We start from the raw sequence: 19439 nt of genomic DNA on the forward strand, positions 1-19439 counted from the left end.
TCTTGAAGAGGCCATTCTCTCCCAGTTGAGTGGGCTTGGTGGCTTTGCTGAGGATCAAATGACTGTACATGCCATGATCTATATCAGAACTCTCAGTTCAGTTCCATTAGTTATTGTCTGTTCTTGTGCCAGTACCATGCAATTTTGACCACTGTAGCTTTGTAGTATGCCTTAAAGTCAGGTAGTGTGATTCCTCCAATTTCATTTTACTTTGTCAGTATGTCTTTGAATATTCAGGCACTCTTGCCCTTCCAAATAAATTTCATAGTAAGTCTTTCCAATTCATTAAAAAACGTTGTGTTGATTTTTATTGGGATTGCATTAAATCTGTAGATTAGTTTGGGTAGGACAGACATCTCAATGATATTTAGTCTTCTTATCCATGAGCAGGGAATATTCTTCCATTTATTTAAGTCTTCTTTGATTTTCTTTAACAGTTCTTTGTAGTTGTCTATGTATAAGTCATTTACTTCTTTAGTTAAATTATTTCTAGATATTTGATTTTTTTAAGTTTCTATTGTAAATGGTATTTTTTTTTCTTGATTTCCTCATCAGATTGCTCATTATTGGTGTAGAGGAATGCTACTTATTTTTTTGCATTATTCTTATAACCTTTGACTTTACTGAACTCATTTGTAAGTTCTAGAAGCTTTGTTCCTGAGGGCTTTCTCTGTATAGGATCATGTCGTCTGTACATAGTGAAACTTTTTTTTCATAGTGTAACTTTTACTTTAAAAAAATATATATATATATATATATTTATTTATTTCTCTCCTCTTCACCCCCCCCATCCCCAGTTGTCTGTTCTCTGTGTCTATTTGCTGCATCATCTTCTTTGTCCGCTTCTGTTGTTGTCAACGGCATGGGAATCTGTGTTTCTTTTTGTTGTGTCATCTTGTTGTGTCAGCTCTCCATGTGTGTGGCACCATTCCTGGGCAGGCTGCACTTTCTTTCATGCTGGGTGGCTCTCCATATGGGGCGTACTCCTTGCACGTGCGGCTCCCCTACACCGGGACACCCCTGCGTGGCACAGCACTCCTTGTGCGCATCAGCACCGCATGTGGGTCAGCTCCACACAGGTCAAGGAGACCCGGGGTTTGAACCATGGACCTCCCATATGGTAGATGGACTCCTTATCCCCTAGGTCAAGTCCACTTCCCTCCATTTAGTATTTCTTGAATGGCAGGTTTCTTATTGACAAATGCTGTTAATTTCTCATTATCTGTTAATATATTGAAGTCTTCATTTTTTGAATGCCAGATTTTCTGGATAGAGAATTTTTGGCAGGAAGTTTTTACTTTTAGCACCTTAACTCTGTCATACCACTGCTTTCTTGCCTGTATGGTTTCAGATGGGAAATCAGCACTTAATCTTTTTGAGCTTCCCTTGTATGTGATGGATCTCTTTTCCCTTGCTACTTTCAGTATTCTCTTTGTCATGAGCTACAGTCACCCCTCGGGCTGAAGTGTGGTTTGCTGGCCTGGCAGGGGAGCAGCTGCGGTAGGCCTAATTCTGCTGCCCCCATAATAGGGTGGTTGGTCGGGCCCACCGCCACCCCTGAAGGAAGCTCGGCATGGGCGCAGAGTGCCCTCGGGTCTCCCCTTCTCGGCAGCCATGCTTCCGCGGCCGCCCCACCTCCCGGATAGCGCCACACGATGCCTTGTAGGGCGGCACCCTTCTTCTTCTTTCTCCCTGCGCAGGCGCAGGGCGGAAGATTCCAGTCTGCCCTTTTCCCTTCCCCCGACAGCAGCAACAGCCAGGCGTGGGCGGAAAAATCCAGTCTGCCCTTTTCCCCTCCCCCGACAGCAGCAACAGCCAGGCGTGGGTGGAAAAATCCAGTCTGCCCTTTTCCCCTCCCCCGACAGCAGCAACAGCCAGGCGTGGGCGGGAAACTCAAGTCTGCCCTCCACCCCAGCAACAGCAGCCACCAATCCCTAAACCCTGCCCCTTCCCCCAGCAACAGTGACAGCCAATCCCTAACCACCACCCCTCCCCCATCCAGTACCACCCACTGACCTTTTGCCGGCAACCAATCAGAACAGGGCATGGCTTCGACCAATCAGCCTTCCCCAGCCCCTATAAAACTGTTGCCTCTCCCTCAGTAAAGTGGACTTGCGTGTTTACCTTGTCTCCGCGGTAGTTCTTCTGCCATGCGCCCTCCAGTCCTGAGAGCCCCCGACAAGGGCCTGGCCTCCCTTGTCCCCAGTTCGTCGCCTGCTTCTCCGGGTGACCCCTTCGTCGCCTGCTTCTCCGGGCAACCCCTTCGTCGCTGGCTTCACCGGGCGACCCCGTCACCCGAACCACGCAACCCCTTGTGAGACCGATCCCTCGTCTGCTGCCGGACCGACCCCTCGTCCCAAGTGGGACCGACCCCTCGTCCCAAGCGGGACCCACCCCTCGTCCAGAGCTGGACCGACCCCTCTTCCGCAGCCAGACCCCACCTCTACCGACCGAGCAAGCCGCCGCAGCTGGCGCCCAACGTGGGGCAAAGCAACCCCACCACAGCACAACGTGGGGCAAGGCAACTCCACCACAGCCTCACTCCATAACCTGGCGACCCCCCCCTCCTCTCTTCTCACCTTGGGACTTCTCTCGTGCAACATTGCTGCTACCTGAGCCTTGGCTACCTCATATGATCCACGGCGGTCTGGGAGAATCGCTGGATGGCTTTCTCCTTCCATGTCGGGGGCTTATACCGACCTGCTATGATTAAGAGGAGCCTTGGATTTCTCGGGAGCACGCGCTTGCAGGTCTGAAGTAACCCTACCATAGCCCTACGCTCTCCTCTCTTCTCACCCCTATCTTTTCGCTCTGCATTGCTGCTCCTGAACCTTGGTGACCTCATATGATCCACGGCGGTCTGGGAGAATCGCTGGATGGCTTTCTCCTTTCATGTCGGGGGTTTATACCGACCCGCTATGATTAAGAGGTGCCAATAAAACTCTCAGGAGCACGTGCCTGAGCACCTCCACCCCTGCCTTTACCTCTGCCTCCTCCCCTCTGTGCTTGCTCCCCTTTGCCTTGCTCCACTGCTCGTCGTCCTGCCCTCCCCTCATTGGGGCCTTCTCTTGGCCTGCGACCACTGTCGGAGCCCCATCGGCTCTGACCCCTCGTCTCACCGCACACCTCGCCTCCCATCACCGCGCTTTCAAGGTAAGGGCCCCTTTTCTTATCGGCTCCAAAAGGCCATTAGCAATGGGTAACATCCTATCTGCTAAGCAAGCCCCACAAGTTTGGGCCCTCGCCGGTCTCCTAGACACTCATCGGCGTAAGATCTCTTTGAAACAGCCCCAAGACTTCTGTAACCGCAGCCCCCCATGCCACCATCGCTCTCAAGCAGCTCCAGCCCCACTAAATGGCCCACAACCCACTTTCCCCGGCCCACGGCCTGCTTTCTAGCATCTAATAACGTTTCTGCTTTTGCCTCCCCATACGTCTGCGGAGCTTCCTCCTGTCTCGACCTCACTCCTCTTCTCAGCCATCCAAAGCATCCCTTCTTGTCCCCCGCCCCCCTCCTTTTTTTGCTTGAACCCCAATTGCATTGCAGATTGGGCCGCCCCATGTCGGCCCTCCCCGTTAACATCGGCCTCTCTCGTGCCCGTGGAGAGTTTGGCCTTCTTGTTGTCCTTGCCTACGTCTCCACCACTCCCAACGCTGCCACCGCCACCACTGCTGGTGCCCTGACGTGACTTGTCCTCACAACTATGATCCTCCAGACCATCACACAGTCTGTCTCTGCTGCTCTTTGCCACCAAGAAGAGATCAACTACCTGTAACGCGCTGTCACCCTGGACTTTTAACAGCAGATGGACCTTATAGCCATAGAGATCAACGAGAATTGGACATTGGCCACCTTTGCTTGCAACGGCAAGATACCGCCCCCCAAATTGTACATTTATATCCCCGTCATACTCACCTCCCTCTTCAGCCCCGCTTCCCTCATTGCTTACTGCCTCTTGGGCCTCGGCTACTTGTTGCTGCTGCCATCCTGGCCCTTATTTGAAAAGAAGGGGGAAATACGGTCACCCCTCGGGCTGAAGTGTGGTTTGCTGGCCTGGCAGGGGAGCGGCCGCGGTAGGCCTAATTCCGCTGCCCCCATAATAGGGTGGTTGGTCGGGCCCACCGCCACCCCTGAAGGAAGCTCGGCATGGGCGCAGAGTGCCCTCGGGTCTCCCCTTCTCAGCAGCCATGCTTCTGCGGCCACCCCTCCTCCCAGATAGCGCCACACGATGCCTTGTAGGGCAGCACCCTTCTTCTTCTTTCTCCCTGCGCAGGCGCAGGGCGGAAGATTCCAGTCTGCCCTTTTCCCTTCCCCCAACAGCAGCAACAGCCAGGCGTGGGCGGAAAAATCCAGTCTGCCCTTTTCCCCTCCCCCGACAGCAGCAACAGCCAGGCGTGGGCGGAAAAATCCAGTCTGCCCTTTTCCCCTCCCCCGACAGCAGCAACAGCCAGGCGTGGGCGGGAAACTCAAGTCTGCCCTCCACCCCAGCAACAGCAGCCACCAATCCCTAAACCCTGCCCCTTCCCCCAGCAACAGCGACAGCCAATCCCTAACCACCACCCCTCCCCCATCCAGTACCACCCACTGACCTTTTGCTGGCAACCAATCAGAACAGGGCATGGCTTCGACCAATCAGCCTTCCCCAGCCCCTATAAAACTGTTGCCTCTCCCTCAGTAAAGTGGACTTGCGTGTTTACCTTGTCTCCGCGGTAGTTCTTCTGCCGTGTGCCCTCCAGTCCTGAGAGCCCCCGACAAAGGCCTGGCCTCCCTTGTCCCCAGTTCATCGCCTGCTTCTCCGGGTGACCCCTTCGTCGCCTGCTTCTCCGGGCGACCCTTTCGTCGCCGGCTTCGCCGGGCGACCCCGTCAGCCGAACCGCGCAACCCCTTGTGAGACCGATCCCTCGTCTGCTGCCGGACCGACCCCTCGTCCCAAGTGGGAACGACCCCTCGTCCCAAGCGGGACCGACCCCTCATCCAGAGCTGGACCGACCCCTCGTCCGCAGCCAGACCCCACCTCTACCGACCGAGCAAGCCGCCGCAATGAGCTTTGGACAATTTGACAAGTATATGTCTTGGGCAGAGGTGTTGGGATTTATACTTTTTGGGTTGTGCTGTACTTCCTGGACATGTACATCCCTTTCCCTCAGTAGGGTTGGGAAGTTTTCAGCCATCATTTCCTCCAGCACTCCTTCTGTCCCCTTTTCCTTCTCTTTTCCCTATGGGATGCCTACAGTGCATATGTTTCTGCCATTCAAATCCTTAAGTCCCTGCTGGAGTTTTTGTCTTTTCATCCTTCTGTTTTGCTATCTGATTTCAGATGTACTGCCTTCCTCATCATTGAGTCTTTCCTCTGTCTGTTCACATCTGCTGTTTTGTGCTTTCAGTGTATTTTTGATTTCCTGCATTGTGCCATTAATCACCATCATATCCATTATCTTTTTATGTATGTATGTTTTCAATTTCTTCAGTATATTCTCCCAGTGTCTTTTTTTAAGATTTATTTTTTATTTATTTTTCTCCCCTTCCTCCCCTCCCCCCAGTTGTCTCCTCTCTGTGTCTATTTGCTGTGTGTTCTTCTGTGTCCACTTGTATTCTTGTCAGTGGCACTGACAATCTGTGTCTTTTTGTTGCATCATCTTGCTGCATCACCTCTCTGTGTGTGGCGCCATCCTGGGCATGCTGCACTTTTTTACACTGGGCAACTCTCCTTATGGGGTGCACTCCTTGTGCATGGGGCTCCCCTATGCAGGGGGACACCCCTGTGTGGCATGGCACTCATTGCACACATCAGCACTGCACATGGGCCAGCTCATCCCATGGGTCAGGAGGCCCTGAGTTTGAAATTTGGACCTCCCATGTAGTAGGCAGATGCTGTATCTGTTGAGCCAAATCCGCTTCCTCCTGTTTCTTTTTAATATCCTCAGTCTCTTCCTTCACTTCATTAAGTTGACTCATGATATTTGGACATCTTTGATTAGTTCCATGTTCTGTATTTCCTCCTTTTTTTCAATTTGTTCATTAGCCTGGGCCATGTCTTCTTGTTTCTTAGTACGGGCCATACTTTTTTGTTGGTGTCTAGGCATCTGTTTATCTTGATGGGTTTATTCAGTTGGTTAGCTTCTCTTTCTGCTCTAGTGTTTTATTTTGTTATTGTTTTTGCATGTTGTAAGTTTTCACTTTGACACTTCATTCCTCTTATTGTATTTCCTTATCTGTGTTGTCTTGAAAAAAATATGACCAGAGGAAAGGAAAGAGATAAGAAGAGGAAAAGAATAATAATAGCAGTAATAATAATAAAAGGTAGAATAGGGGTCATACAAGACCTAGGAAAATAAATACTCCACATGAGTGAAAAATCTTAAGGACAGTGGAATAAGTTTTAAAAAGTGGAATAAAAAAATGAAATGAGAAAAAATAGAGAAAAATAATGAATTAAAAGCCTGGAATGATGAGTAGAGAGGTGAAAAAGAAATTTAATAATTTTTTAAATTGAAGACCAAGCAAAATTGGCAAGGTGCATGAAAAAGAACAGAAAACAGAAGATAGATAAATGAAGGAAAGAAAAGAAATTATGTAGGTAGAAAAAAATCAGTAAAAGTAAAATTGGGGGGACAAAGCGAGGGGAACACCACAAAAAAAAAAAAAAAACAGCAGCAGCAAGAACAACAAAACAACTGAGGAAAGAGCCTTCTCTTTAGGCCCCTAAGGAGCTTCTCAGGCTACTGGTGTTCATCATTCACCCTGCAGCCTACCTTCTGCAGGCAGGTGATGGACCCAGTTTTAGTGATTAAAATTTAAAAAGTTAAAATAAAGAAGGGGGACTTTTTTTTAAAGCAAATAAATAATAGGTCCAAGAGCACTTAAATCAGAAAGAGTGCCAGCATATTCCTTGTTATAAACTACTAGCTGATGCCTGATAACCAGTTGGGTCACACCTTAGACCAGGGATCTCATACATGCAAGGCAGGACTCCCTCGACTGAGCTAAATTGTCTCCTTAAGTTAATGGGTCTTTAGAGAGCTAGGTGCCACCTTCCCCAGGTGTTTGTAGACTTCTGTACCTGCTAGAGTCTGGCTGATGAGGCAGTCTAGCCCCTCTCTAGTCTATTGGCTTTCTCTCCTCAGGAGGGCATCTGGGTGTGACAGCCTGCCTGAGGGGATCCCGCCTCCCCTCTCCCAGGCAGATTTGGGTTTCTTCCAAGATTCCAAGGGGCCTGAGCTGGCCAAACTCACCACAAAGAAACCACTGTGCAGCATCTGCCAGACCCCTCTTCCTCCCAGGGAACACACCTTCCCATTCCCTTGGCAGCAGCAAGCCAGGGGCCATGTGGCTACTTGCCAGGATTGTGGGGTACATGTGCAATTCCCAGCCACAGGGGTGAGCAACTCCTAGTTTTCTTCTTTATCTTTCCAGTACCTTCCAGATGACTCAGAGCACCTTCCTGTTCTATAAATATCCAGAGCCCCTCCTTTAGATAGGTACCTGCCTTCTGGGTGCTTTTTTTTGTAGGCTTGTAAGTCTCTACCTACCTTCTTCATCCCTTTTCCTGGCAGTCCTCAAGGCTGTTTTTTGGGGGGAAGTGGGTTTGGCCCAATGAATAGGGCATCCACCTATCACATGGGAGGTCCACTGTTCAAACCCCAGGCCTCCTTGCCCCATGTGGATCTGGTCCATGAACAGTGCTGATGCACATAGGGAGTGCTGTGCAATGCAGGGGTTTTCCCTAAGTAGGGGAGCCCCACGTGGAGGGAGTGTGCCCCATAAGGAGAGCCACCCAGCACAAAAGAAAGTGCAGCCTGCACACATGGAGAGCTGACACAACAAGATGATGCAATAAAAAAGAAACAGATTCCTGGTGCTGCTGCTAAGAATAGAAGAGGTCACAGAAGAACACACAGCGAATGGACACAGCAGACAAATGGGGGCTGGGGAGGGGAGAGAAAAAAATAAATCTTTTTTTTTAAAGTTGTTTTTTTATGTTTGGTCCTCTAGAATATCCTCCCAGTTGTCTCTATTCCCTTGGCAAAAAAATGCTAGACCCATAGGAAAGGAAAGAGGTAAGAATAATAGTAATAATAATGCAAAAAATTTAAAGAGGAACAGCATAAGAGCTAGGAAACTAAGGAATATAAGTAAAAAACCATAAAAATACAAAGGAATAAGAATAAAAAGAGTTGGAATAGAAAAAATTAAACAAGAATGAAAATAGAAAAAAATAGAATGAATTAAAATGCCAAGCACATCAGAAGACCGTAGAAGGAAAGAGAGAAAATGAAAAAGTGAAGACCAAAGAAGAACTGGTAGAATGAAAGAAAAGCAACAGAAGTCAGAAGGCAGAAAAACAAAAGGAAGAGAAATAAAATAGGTTGAAAAATGAGTTTAGAAAAAGGAACAAAGAACAAAGAAAACAAAAGAGTAACAAAGAAGCCACCCTGGAAGAGCAGCCTTCCCTCTTAGGCCCCCAGAGACCTCATAGGCTGCTGGTGTTCATCAGTCAGTCACCTACAGCCTGCCTTCCACAGGTGATGCATCCAGTTTTACCAAGTGAAATAAAGGAAAAAGAAAAAAATCCAAGAAACCATTTAAAAAACAATAGAATCTCAGCCTTATGTCCCTATCATGAGGTGCTCACTGTGTGCCTACTCTCTCTGGATCCCTTCACTCAGGAGGTACCAGGGCTCCAACCAGGCAACTACATACAAGGCAGGGGCTTCCCTCTTGTGCTGCAGCAGCTCTATGAGCTAAACAGGCTTTTGGAAGCTTGTCTGGTTCTTCCTGGCCCTGTTTCCCTTAAGAGTTGGACTTTCTAACAGCTTTCAGGGGCTGGGCTAGTTGGGTGCCCATCCCTGCCCCTCCTTGATCAAGTTTCTCTCTCCCAGGGTGGCTGGGTGTGACAGCCTGCCTGAGCAGATTCCCCCTCCACTCTCCCCAGGGCCACCTTAGTGCTGGCTGACATCCTCCCTGAGATTCAAAGGGGGCTGAGGTTTCCAAACCCACAGAAGAGAAACCACTGCCCACCCTGCAGCAAACCTGCTTCTTCCCAGGGAATGCTCCCTCCCCCTCAGCTGGCCTTTGAGGGCCAGGGCGTCCATGGAGGCTATTTGCCTTGAAGGTGGGGCTTGCCCACCACCTTTTCCAACCACAGCGGTGAACACCTCATGGTTTTCCTTTGAGCTCTTTATCTCTTTGTCCATCTCCCTCCTGAATGATGCCTGCTGCCTCTTGCTCCTTGGATTCCCAAAACAGCTCACTCAAGTTAGGCCCTTGCCCCCTCTCTCCCATTTTTTTTTTTCAAAAGAGATGAGCAGTTACCCACTTCCATCGACACCATTTTCCAGATTAGTGCATCTACAAATTTTTAATCTGCTCAGTGAGTGAAAGGAAAACATGAGAATTATGTCTCCCCAAGTAGAGAATATCAATAAAGGGCTATAAAGTATAAATTTAGTGGAAATAGAAATTCTGGAGTTGAAAAGTAGAATGATGTGAGAACTTCTCTAGAGGTGGTCAACAACAGGTGTTTCCCTGACTAAAGAGCTAAACAATTCCCTCAGCAGCCTGGAGTGTGCACCTTCCTATTTCAGTCCTTCCTCTCCCAGATCATGTGCACTTCAGAAGATGTAGCAGTGAGACCTTCTAGTTTTCTTATTAATTTTACTGGCACTAGTGATGTTGAGTGAATTTTCATACCCTTGCTCATGCTTAACTCACTGCAGATCCTGTGATTTAGCATATAAAGAGGAGGGGACTTGGTCAATTATTGTGTTTTCAGAGACCTCTACTTCCTTCTGAGAACCAAAAACTGCACCCAGCCTGAATGAAAATATGCCAGTGGGGACACAGCTCTGTACTCAGAGATATTCCACATCCTGGCCTCTGAGTCCCCATGAAATTTACAGGAAAATTTTGCCCTCCATTAACAGGGAGAATTAGGACTCAAATTTCTGTGAACCCCAATATCCCTCAGAGAATCTCACATATTCCTACCCAAGTCAACCAGATCTCAATGAAAGCCCTCCTCATATTATATAAATTAGTCTATCACAGTCTCACAAGGGAGAAAGGTGATTGTTTTCTCTATTAAAGATACTTATTGAAGCCATTTAAATTGGAGAATTGGTTTTTCCATTTCTGTAAACAAAAATGGCTGCTGGGATTTTTATAACTATTATATTGAATCTGTAGTTCCCTGTGGGTAGTGTTGATATTAGAACAATACAGTCTTATCATTGTTGAACAATGGATGTTTTGCCATATGTTTAGGTCTTCTTTAGTTTCATTCAGTTGTTTGCTAGTGTTCATGTGTTTTATCCTTTCATTAAATTCATTTTAGCTATTTTATTTGTTAGCAGCTAATTGAATAGACTTTTTTTTGCTGTGCTGTTTAAATGAAAGTGACTTTTGTGCCTTTATCTCCTACTATGCAAGTTTGCTTAATGCCCATATTGTTGCATTAGTATTGTTGTGGCTTCTTTGGAATTATGTATTTAAAGGAGTATGTCATCTATAGGGATAGCTTTCCTTCCTCCATTGCAGTATGGATGACTTTATTTCTTTTTCTTACCCAATTGCTCTGGCTAGTACAATGTTGAAAAGCAGTGATGAAAGTTTGTTAACTTATCTTGTTCATGAACTCTTGGGAAAGATCTTCAGTATTTCACTATTGAGTGTAATGTTAACCATGGATTTTTTAAATGCAGCTGTGAACAGAGTAGAATGACTTCCACAAATGACCATACACATAGTGAGCAGCAGAAAGTCTCCAGATTATAGGCATCCTGTGCGTGCATTTCTGAAATCCTGGAATGTGAGTTAGTTGTAGGATACCTACATTTTTGTGGTTTTGAAGAACTTAATTCTTGCTAATGTCCATATGTTCAAGGTTTAATAAGAAGATCATGATAGACTATGCCTGAAATATTTTGATGTGTTCTTAAATTTTAAAAATTCAATAAACCCTATTAAATAAATTTTTCTTTCCTCAGGTTATTTATAAAATAGTATTTTAATTGGAATAAGAACAAGTATTACCAGAATCCTTGAGGACCATGTGTGTGTCTGATGATAGGTATCAAGCCATATGGTGGTAATATTGTAGTCCAGATATAAATGATGCTGAACCTATTTGATTATGAATCTAAAGCAATAAATAATTTTCAGAATTTGCTGAATATGAACCATGATTGCTAACACCAAATGTGTATGAAAATAGATTCATTTAAAACTAAATAGAAAATAACTGTAGTCATAAAGTATAAGAAACTAAAATCTAATGATTGTAGGAATACAAAACATTAAATATATAAAAACAAGATAATTCAGAAATGAAATATAGTATAACTTATTGAAATAACATATACATATTGCTTTTGAATATATATAGACTTTTACAGATCATTGATTTTGAAAATCTATAGATGTATAGAGAATGACTAGATTTTGGCAACGTGGTAATGTTTCTCAAGAGTGAAGTACATGTAAAAGGAACATTCAGTAGTCAGGTGGAGAAAGAAAATAGACAAGAAAAGGTGCAGTAGAGGAAATGAACTGAGTGAAGACCCTTCTTGGAAGAGTGGTGGAAGTATAGAATCTGAAAATATCAGGAAGAAATCTTCCATATTTTAAAATATTTCATAAAACCTGTAGAAAGAGAAACAGAGCTGTATTGTTAGAAAGCTATTTTCAGTTTCACTTCTGTCTATAAAATTTTTTTAATCATGAAAACCAAGAGAAAAAACATTGTTATTTTCAAGTATCAAAGTAATACAGGGAGAAAAGGCATAGGTGCAGAGTAATCCACAACAAATGAATGAAAGCTCTTTGTCGTGATCTATATTATGTACTGAAGTATACTTTCTGAAAAGTAGAGAACAGGCATTAAGAAAATGAAATAATACATAAGATATCATAAATTTAAAAAAACTCAAAGTGAATGAGAAGAAATAAGAAAAATGGAAATACAGCTCAAAATTGAAGTATAATCTCTTAAGAAATAGGGTGACAAGATAATGCTTGAGTAGATAAAGTGAAAAGCTGAAAGGGCTGAAATAGTAAATGGAGAATGTTAAAGATTAAAGAAAAACACTCAGAAGTTGAGGAATGGTTCTGATGATCCACTAGCTGAACCCTGGGTGCCTGAAGCAGGAAGTGGGTGGGGCCATCCCCAGTCTGGAGGCCTTGGGTGGGCCCTGAGGTCTGGGTGGGGCCTGCACATGGGCAGTGCTGAAAGCTGCCCCTGCCCTTTCTCCCATGATGCTCAGCTCCAGGCTGCAGGCCTTGGCAGGTGGTGTCCAGGCTCCTTCAGCCCGGCCTTTGGTGATGGCTGTGGCTGCTCAGGTGCTAGGCAGCCTTGAGCTCTGTACCCTGGGAATGTTTGCAGGAGGTGTTAGTCCTGTGCACTGGGGAGGGTGCAGACCTGTGCTGAGTCTCATCCTTTAATACTGGACCTCCTGCTGCTGGAGCAGGAGGTGGTACATTCATCTGGGTGGAGCTGGGGGACTCCAGATCACTGATTTGTCAATTAAAGAAAGTCCATGAACTGGGTTTCCACAGAGCCGTTAAACAGATGGATGCGCTCCAGGATGACTGTGTGCTCCCCCTTGTTGAGGGCAGTTCTGTTTTATGTCCTTTGTCCTGCCTTGTCATGTCACCCCCTCTCACTAAGAGTATCCTGATGTGACTTTATGTTACATGGTCAAGCTATTAGGTCTATTTTGAGCATTTCTTTAAGAAAGGTTGGCTTAATGACTGAATGATTTAAGTTAAAAAAACTTGTAAAACATAGGGTGTGCAATGAGACACAGGCATATATACTTGTGTCTGGATGGCTTATCCAGCAAGGAGGTGTGTGAAATTGGTAAGTGGGTGTCTGGGCAGAGGTAGAATGGAGGGAACGGGCTGGATGAGAGGGAGGCTTACCTTTCATTGTGTACCTTTCTCAACATTTGATTTTTATTAAAATGAGTGTTTTTCCTACAAAATACACAATAATAAGATTCTGGGAAGGGATCATTATAGGCATTTGTAATATGTCCTGTTATGTGAATTTTCCTTCTAGGAAACCCCTAGTCAGCTGGACAATCCCAGGCAATGGGACAAAATTTTGTTTTTATATTCATGAGAAATATTGGTATGTGCTTTTCCATTCTTTTAATATCTTTTTCTGGTTTTGCCATTGGGTAATGTTGGCCTTATCTCATGAGTTAGGAAAGGTTCCCTTTGCATTGTTTCTGAAAGAGATTGTGGGGAATTGGTTTCATTTTTCCTTAAATGTTTGGTAGAATTTGCTTTTGAACTGTCTGAACCAGGCCCTTTATTTTTTGGAATGTTATTAATTATTGATTCAAAATTTTTATGGCTATAGGGCTATTCTGATGATCTATTCTTGTGTGAGTTTTGATAATTTGCATCTCTCAAGAACTTTTGAGTCATTACATCTAAGTTATAAAATTATTGGACCTAAGGATGTTCATAGTCTTGTTTGATTATCCTTTTAATGTCTGTGGAAGCAGTAGTGATGACACCTCTTCCATTCCTGGTATTGGTAATTTTTATCTTCTCTATTTTATGTTTGGTTAGCCTAGCTAGAGATTTATCTGTTTGATCAGATCATTTCAAACAACAAACTAAGGCTTTAGTTTGGGCATATGTTTTGATTTCTATGTGATTAATGTGCAGGAGTGCACTCGCTGGGCTGTATGATAAGTTTATGTTTAGTTTTGTAAGAAACTGCTAACTAGTTTTCAGAGTGACTGTACCATTTTATGTTCCCTTATGCAATGTATGAGTGATTCAGTTTTTCTGCATTCTCACCAGCATTTGGTATTGTCACCTTATGTTTTAGTTGTTTTAATAGTGTGTAGTTGCATATCATAATGGTATAGTTTGCATTTCCCTAATGACTAATTATATCCAGCATCTCTTCCTGTACTTATTTCCCATCCATTCATCTACTACGGTGAAATGTTTGCACATATATAGTGCCCATTTTCTAATTGGATTGTTTTTTTGTTTTTTTTTAAATTTCCCCTCCACCCTCGCAGCTTGCTTTCTGTGTTCATTCTCTGCACACTCTTCTGTGGGTTTTTTTGCTTGTCTCCCTCCTTTGTTGCATGGCCTGGCTGAGTTGGCTCTCCGCAGTACCTGTGGGCCAGGCAGCGATCCTCAGCCTGTGGGTGAGCCTGCCTTCACAAGGAGGCCCTGGGTTCTCATCCTGGGTTCTGCTCCAGCAGCAGGAGGTCCAGTATTAAAGGATGAGACTCAGCACAGGTCTGCACCCTCCCCATATGGTAGACAGGAGCCCAAGTGATTGAACCACAGCCACTTCCCAGGATTGTTTTTTCATGGTTAAATTTTGAGAATTTTGGAAATTCTTTTCATTTATTCTAGATATCTGTGTTTTTGTGGGTTTTTTTTTTTTTTTTTTGATATTTGGCCCAGTGGTTGAACCCAGGACCTCATTAGTGGGAAGCCAGCCCTCTACCACCAAGCCACATGGGCTCCCCTGAAATTTTTTTGTTTGCTTGTTTTTTGTTTTTGTTTATTTTAGCAAGTACTTTGATCTGAACCCAGAACCTCTTGTGGGAAGCAGGCACTCAACTGCTCGAGCCACATCCACTCCCAATATTGTAGATAGCTGTTCCAGATATCAGTTTCAGATAGTCTAGGTATGTGTTCTTTCTTTGTCATAGTTAAGTTTGCAAATATTATTCTCTGTCTGTAGTTTGCCTTTATAGTTTCTTTTTTTCAGATCTGTAGTTTTAAAATTTGGTGAAGAGCTGTGTATCATTTTTTTTTCTTATTTTTTATTGACTTTGTAATAATATTACATTAAAAATATATATATGAGGTCCCATTCAACCCCACCCCCCACCCCACCTCTCCCCCCCCCCAGCACCACTCGTTCCCATCATCATGACACATCCATTGGATTTGGTAAGTACATCTTTGGGCACCTCTGCACCTCATGGTCAATGGTCCACATCATGGCCCATACTCTCCCCCATTCCATCCAGTGGGCCCTGTGAGGATTTACAATGTCCGGTGATTGCCCCTGAAGCACCATCCAGGGCAGCTCCATGTCCCAAAGACACCTCCACCTCTCATCTCTTCCTGCCTTTCCCCATACCCATCAGCCACCATGTCCACTTTTCCCAATCCAATGCCACCTCTTCTATGTGGACATTGGATTGGTTGTGTCCATTGCACCTCTATGTCAAGAGGAGGCTCAGATTCCACATGGATGCTGGATGCAATCCTCCCACTTTCAGTTGTAATCACTCTAGGCTCCATGGTGTGGTGGTTGTCCTTCTTCAACTCCATCTTAGCTGAGTGTGGTGAGCCCAATAAATCAAATTGTAGGTGCTGGAGTCTGTTGAGGCTCAGGACCTGGCTATCACATTGTCAGTCCAGAGATTCAAATCCCCTAAATATATCTTAAACCCCAACACTAACTGCACCTCCAGCACATTAGCATGAAAGTCTTATGAAGAGAGATACCATCTGAGTCATTTTTATTTTTTATGGATCTCATTCAATTGCACTCTCTCTTCAGAATCTCTTTCCATGTTTTCAAATATCAACTAGTTTTGATGATACCCCAGTCTTTCTCTTGCCTAACATCACAACCCCATTGATACTTCTGCTTCAGTGTCACAATTTAAAAAAAATTTATTTTCATTATTTTTAAAGGAGCTTTAGTTGCCATAGATGTTCCATCAAAAATATAGGGGGTTCCCATATACCCTACTCCCTCCCCCTAACAATTTTCCCCATATACATTATCCTTCATTAGTGTGGTCCATTTGTTTCATGGGATGAGCACATATTGAAGCATTGCTGTCAAGCATGGTCTATAGTTTGCATTGTTTCACACTTTGCACAGCACATTTTTGTAAGTTTGAGAAAATGTATAATGACATGTATCTGTTATTGCAGTATCATGCAAAATTATTCCAGTGTTTGAAAAATGCCCCATGTAATGCCTATTCTTCCCTCTCCCTCCCCTCAGAACCTCTTGTGTCCACTGTCTTTATATTAATGTTATGTTCTTCCATTATTAGAATAATAATAGTCTACTTATCCATAGGTGCATTCCTCCTGTTTGTTCATTCCTCTGTCTTTTGGAGTTGGGATTGTGTCACTTTCTTACCCCACAGTAATCCAGCAACAGCTACTTCAAATAAGTGTGGAACCCGACCACCTGGTTTCCCTAACTGCTGCTGCTCTGTCTAATCCACCATATCACTTGGCCTTTTGACCTACTTGCCATTGTGGTCCATTCTTACCTAGCAGCCAGAATGATCCTGTTAAAACCCCAGGCAAGTCTTGGCCCTTGTTTTTCTTTACTGAAACCTCCACACTTTCCCAGTTTACAGTAAAATGCAAGGCTATTACACTGGACTACAAGAACCTCCACAATCTGTGCTCCAAGTTTTAAAAGCAGTTTTATTGAGATATAGTTACATACCATATAAGCTATCCTAAGTGTACTTTAGTATAATTACAGATGTGTGCATTCCTCACCACAATCAAGTTCAGGACATTTTCATTACTCCTAGAAGGAAAGCCCTATACTCCTTAGAAGTCACCTCTCAATCCCTCTATCATTCCCCAGCCCTCCATAACCACTATAAATTTCATCTCTATAAATTTATCTTTCCATTTTATATTAATGAAATCATAGAATATATGGTACTTTGCATCTAGTTTCTTTCACTTAGCATAATGCTTTCTTAAATTATACAATTTTTTAAAATGAGGGAAGTTGTATGTTTACAGAAAATTCATGTAAAAAATACAGTGTTCCCATGTATCCCTCTATTGTTGACTCTTTGCATTAGTGTGTCAGCTTTGTGAGGCTTGATGAAAGAATATAAGATATTACTGATAACTATAATCCTTAGTTTACATTAGGTGTTTTTTTCCATCTACCTTCCTATTATTAACAATGTGTAATAGTGTCATCCATTTGTTATAATTCATGAAAGAGCAATCTTATATTTGTTAACCTCAGTCCATCATCCATAACAGATTCACTTAGTTAAACAATCCCATCTTTAGGCTTTTAGCTTTCCTCCTAGTAATGTACATGACCTTAAACAAATTCTCTCAACCATATTCACAAACATATAATTCACAGTAAGGTCCTACCATCACCACTATCCATTCCCAAACATTTATAATCAACCTAAATAGAGATTCTGCACAATTTAAGTATCAGTTTTCCATTCTCTAACCCATTGTATCCCTTGGTAATTTATATTCTAGATTCTAAATCTGTGAGTTTGCTTCTTATCCTTAGTTCATATCAGTGAGATCATACAATATTTGTCTTTTTGTGTCTGACTTATTTTACCGAATGTAATGTCCTGATGGTTCATCCATGTTGACGAATGCATCAGGACTTCATTCTTTCTTAAAGCTGAATTATATTCCATTGTATGTATTCACCACATTTTGTTTATCCATTCATCTGCTGGTAGTTATTTGGCTTCTATCCTTTCTTTATTGTGCTCTGAACATTGACATACAAATACCTGTCTGAATCCTTGCTTTCAATTCTTTTGGATATATATGCAGAAATGGGATTGCCAGGTCATTTGGTAATTTTAGTTTAACTTTTTGAGTTACTGCCAAGCTGTTTTCCACAGCCAATACATTATTTTATATTCTTACCAACAGTGTATGAGGTTTCCTATTTATATGCATCCTTACCAGCACTTGCTGTTTTCCAATTTAAAAAATAATAGCCTTTTGAGTGGGTGTGAAGGATAGCTCATCATGCTTTGATGTGCCTTTCCCTAAAGGCTAATAGACTTGAGCATCTTTTCATATGCTTATTTACCATTTGTGTATCTTCTTTGTAGAAATGTCTATTTAAATACTTTGCACATTTTTTAAAAAGATTTATTTATTTATTTAATTTCCCCCCCTCCCTGGTTGTCTGTTCTTGGTGTCTATTTGTTGCGTCTTGTTTCTTTGTCTGCTTCTGTTGTCGTCAGCGGCACAGGAAGTGTGGGCGGTGCCATTCCTGGGCAGGCTGCACTTTCTTTTCACGCTGGGCGGCTTTCCTCAGGGGCACACTCCTTGTGCGTGGGGGCTCCCCCACGCGAGGGACACCCTTGTGTGGCAGGGCACTCCTTGCGCGCATCAGCACTGCGCATGGCCAGCTGCACACGGGTCGAGGAGGCCCGGGGTTTGAACCGCGGACCTCCCATATGGTAGACGGACGCCCTAACCACTGGGCCAAAGTCCGTTTCCCAACTTTGCACATTTTTAATGTTGTTTTTTTTTTTTTTGTCATGCCCAACTCCCTTGGAGGTAATTGAGTGATCAAGCTCTTTCTTCCTTCTCCACTTGTCACTGGCTATATCCTTGATGTGGAAATAGCCCCTCACCATTTGCCTGCTTCCTCCTCCTCCTTTGATCCCCATCTCCAGTCTTGTCTTCTCTGACTTAGGTAACCTTTTTTTTTTTTTTTTTTTTTTTAGGTACCAGGACTGGGCATTGAACCTGAACCTGGGACCTTGTACGTGGGAAGCTGGCACTGAACCACTGAGCCACATAGGCTCCCTTGAGTTGGTTTATTCATTTGTTTGCTTGTTTGTTTTTAGGAGGCACCAGGAACCAAACCTGGGACATCCTATGTGGGCAGCAGGTTGAACTTAATCCACTCACAGCATCTTTCTTACCTGCTCTGTTATCCTACCATTGACCCCTCTTCTTCAAGTTGTATTTGCTGATTCTTTATCTCTTGCTCACTGGATCACCTAAACAGTCCTAAACAGTCACCATGCACTCACTTTATTTAATAAAGTGTAAAGGGTGGAGACGGTGGCTCTTTCCACCATCTCTATGATGACCCTCCTTGTTGGGTAGGTGGTTTCAGACCATCATATTTGCAGCCCTTGAATGTAGTTGAGGCTCACCATGGGCTTTGAGGGAGGCCCAACTTGGATGGAATTGTGACTCTTGTGAAGTCATTTCCACAGTGGTTTACCTTAAGTCAGACTTCCCTGTACTTAGATCCTGACATGTACTTTGTGGGTCACTTCAGGAAAAGTACTTTGAGATCTTTGTACCTATTCCTCATCTGTAAATTGGTGATAAAAAAAAATACCTAATTTTTCAACTTTGTTTTATAATTGAATCTAATTTTAGCTTGCCTGACTCCCCAGATAGTCTCCTTCCAATCCTGTTCCCCAGAAAGGAGAGTGATGGACTCAGTGGGTCCCATGCTTTTTAAAACATTTTTTAAAAATTTATTAGAGTATACCACTCATACATAAGCATACATAAACATTAAGTGTATAATAATAGTTGTGAATTTACAAAACAAATATATATATAACATGATATAGGACTCTCATACCTCACCCTATCACCAATACCTTGAATTGTTAAACATTTTAACCTAATGATTAAAGAGCATTGTCAC

At 43.7% G+C, this 19439-nt stretch overlaps 1 long non-coding RNA gene across 1 annotated transcript in view; it reads left to right on the plus strand.

Annotated features, from left to right (window-relative positions):
* The window catches only part of LOC131277664 (uncharacterized), a 31167-nt gene extending 12599 nt beyond the window's left edge, over positions 1–18568 (plus strand). The window contains exon 3 of the long non-coding RNA XR_009184800.2: positions 18493–18568. This is a non-coding gene — a long non-coding RNA (uncharacterized lncRNA). The remainder of the gene's footprint in view (positions 1–18492) is intronic.
* Positions 18569–19439: the final 871 nt, after the last annotated feature.

This window comes from Dasypus novemcinctus, unplaced genomic scaffold (assembly GCF_030445035.2).
Source record: "Dasypus novemcinctus isolate mDasNov1 unplaced genomic scaffold, mDasNov1.1.hap2 scaffold_269, whole genome shotgun sequence".
Classification (NCBI taxonomy): domain Eukaryota; kingdom Metazoa; phylum Chordata; class Mammalia; order Cingulata; family Dasypodidae; genus Dasypus; species Dasypus novemcinctus.